This window comes from Emys orbicularis, chromosome 1 (genome assembly GCF_028017835.1).
Source record: "Emys orbicularis isolate rEmyOrb1 chromosome 1, rEmyOrb1.hap1, whole genome shotgun sequence".
Classification (NCBI taxonomy): Eukaryota; Metazoa; Chordata; order Testudines; family Emydidae; genus Emys; species Emys orbicularis.
Genome location: NC_088683.1, coordinates 224,505,191 through 224,508,692, shown reverse-complemented (window position 1 = coordinate 224,508,692; position 3,502 = coordinate 224,505,191).

Below are 3,502 nucleotides of genomic sequence, written 5' to 3'. Positions count from 1 at the left end.
AGAGGGGTAGCCATGTTAGTCTGAATCTGTAAAAAGCAACAGAGGGTCCTGTGGCACCTTTAAGACTAACAGAAGTATTGGGAGCATAAGCTTTCGTGGGTAAGAACCTCACTTCTTCAGATGCAAGAACACTTGCAGTGAACACTTGCATCTGAAGAAGTGAGGTTCTTACCCACGAAAGCTTATGCTCCCAATACTTCTGTTAGTCTTAAAGGTGCCACAGGACCCTCTGTTGCTTTTTACATTGCCACTGAAGCTTATTATTCTTATACAGTGTCATGTTAGAATTTGACTTTTTCATATATACAGAATGATGATGAGGCAGCATCCCACGCCCCGGACATCCGGATGGAATTTAATTTCACCAAACTATACAATAGATTGTTCTCACCAGTGAGAATTTCTTAGATGGGGTGAACTTTTCTGGGCAGTGAACAGGTATTCGTGTAGCACCTAGTACAATAGGGACTCCATCCTGTGCAGGGCCTCGGGGTGCTGTTGCAATACAAATAAATACACACTGGCAGGTCAAACAACCCCGCAGCAAACAAAACTTCTCCAATCCTCAACTCAGTTTCTCCCCAGATGTCTGGGAAAGAAGAGGAGCCCTGTGCCATGGCCAAAGGCTAACAGCGCCGAGATATGGTGTACAAGACAGGGGAGGGAATTCAAAAGCTGAGACTGTCTTGCGGCAGCCCCCTCGTTTATAACAAAGGAGCTCCAGCACATTGCTGACATCAAGTGCGGCAGAGAGGGAGAAACTCGCGCACATGATGTCTCAGATCCGTTAGCCTTTGCCTATGGCACAAGGCTCATCTCCCAGATGTCTGGGGAGAAATTGGGTTGAGAACTAGTAAGGTTTTGTTTGCAGAGGATTTGTTTTATCTGCCAGTATCTATTATTTATTAGTTAGCCATTGCAGATGCTGAAGCACCATATGATGTATTCCCAGTCTGAAGCCTCTCTTTATAAAGAGACCACAACATTTTGTATGTTTCCAGCTTCCATATGCTCTGTGTGGGCAGTCCCCTATAGAGCACATTACAACAAAACAAACTAAACAACAAAGGCATGCCTGACACTGATAAGGGTTACATCAGAGGGAAAAGGTCACACTTTTCATCAGCCCAAAATGAAAAAATGTGCTGTTGACCATGGCAGCTCCTGGCATCCACCAGCAGCCCAGAATTCAAAATGGATCTAACTTGTGATCATGTATTACAAAATAGTGGCTTCCCTCCTTCACTCAGAAGATACATTTATACCAGTATAAGTTCTGCAACTCTTCTGTTGGCTTCTCTCACACTCTGTTACATCTAACTGAGACCACAGTCAGACCCCAAAGCTCTCCTGACACTGCCCCAGCCAAATGAAACATGACAGAGATGCAGAGTTGGTTGTCATCAACATATTGAACGCATTTCAGCTTCCAGCCACTCACTAACCCAAGTAGCTTCAGACAAAGTCAAGTGACAAACCTCTGTCCTGCACTAGCAGGTCAGGGTGTAGAAGACACTGAAGAAATAATAAAATGATGGCAACATAAGAGGCCAGGCAGTGAAAGCATTTCATGTCAGGAACAAGAAGGGAGACCAAAACAGAAAGTACTCAAAGCTTAATTTGTGCTAGGGCTGAGACCCAGCACCTCTAAGCTTGGCAATTCATAGCCCCTGGGCTAACTGCATAAGTTATGAATGTAAAAAAAATTGCTTAAGCCCCAGCATCTCTTCCATTACAAATTAAGTACTTACTAGATAGAGTAGAAGTAGATGCAGCAAGGAGAAGTCATTTGGAAAATGGCAGTTTTAGGCCTGGAGATGGTTGGCTCTGCCAAATTTAAAGGGCCAGCCCCAGAAAGGCGTGTTTGAAAAATGGGAGAGAAGTGCTTATAGAAAAACAATGCTACATGAAGAAATGATTCAGGGCTCAGACAGCTAGGTAGAGAGGGTAGCTAAAGATTGCTGCAAAGACTGGAAGAGGCTGAAACAAGCGTTGGGTGCATCATTAGGGTTGAAGGAGTCTTGAAGCCATGGGGCTGCTCACAGGATTAGGGTTGAAGGTCCTGGACAGTGCTGCTATAGCGTGATGCCAACTTTTCCCAACCTAGCGCTAAAACTTTCCCAAATCTGGTGAAAAATTCCCAGATAAAGTTTTTTACAGTGCTTCTATATCCTGGGAAATTTCCCCAAACCTGGGAATTTGTGAATAAAATGTTTCAACTTGGGAAATTGGGAATTTTCATTCAAAACATTTTACTCCCAAATTCCCAGATTTTGGGAAATTTCCCAGGATATAGAAGCACTGTTGAGGGAATGGAAAGTCATCTATGCACCAGCCCTTCCTCAGCTGTGCCAGTTGTAGCTCGGATGAACCTACGGAGCTAGATCCAGCAAAAATTAGAATGCCCTTAACCCAACCCACCTGATGCTTCGTTTACAGACCCTAGGGAATAGCTGGCCTCTATCTGTGAAACCACTCCTCTCATCACATAGCTGTTTTCAAAGCACCTTAGGGTGGTGTGCACTGGTGGCTAACTAATGGGGTGAGAGTTGGACTTGTAACACTTGGTACACTTTAATAGCCTTACAAGTGGATGCAAGCAATGAAGGGCAGTTTCCCTGCCTTCTCCTGGGAAGGATTGACTGGGAATGGTGGAGACTAGGTTGAGCGCACAAGAACAGAAACTGATAACTGAACGCAGAAAATAAGTGTGATACCCCAACCTGAGCTAATGTGTCTACCTCTGAAGTGTTGTCTTCCGGACCCGTTAATACCTCGGCATCCCAATAAAATACTGATTTGCATCTGAAATGTGGGGTGGCCAGGTATCTACAAAAGAATCTTAGATTTGGTGGCAGTCACAAGGTGCTTGAGATAGTTGTGTCCTTCATGCGACCCTGCACAGTGCTTAGCAATTTTATGAGCTCTTGCAGCAGAATTAATTAGTGGAATAATACAGAATCCCATCCTACAGAATCTAGCAGTAGTATTTGTCTTGGGCAGAATCACACAGACAAAAGCTGTTTAGAGAGTGTTTTGTGTTGGGCTGTGCCTATGTACTCTTGGTAAATAGATGGTTGTAACTTCTTCCTTCTAGAACTGAGCAAATAATTGATTTTTTACAGTTCACTGGCAGTTTTGAAATTTTGAAAATAAAACGTGGTACCGGTTGAACTAAATTTTAAAATGACGAAACATTTTTGGCAAATCGAAAGAGTCAGTTTCAGGTTGAACAAAACATTTCATTTGACCTAAAATATTTTGTTGCCAAGTATTTTTAAAGAGTCACAAAGTGGGAGGAGCAGCCTCCTTTCGGGCCTTTAGTGCAGTGCTTATGGGGTCTCACGAGCCAAGTGGGAGACGCAGTTTCACTCTCTATCTTCCCCACTGTGGAGGAGAAATTTGAACTTGGATCCCTCACAAGAAAGTACCCCAGCCACTGGCCTATTTGAAATATAAGGCACTTTTAGCCTCATCTGTTGATGCTGTTCCATTGTGTATC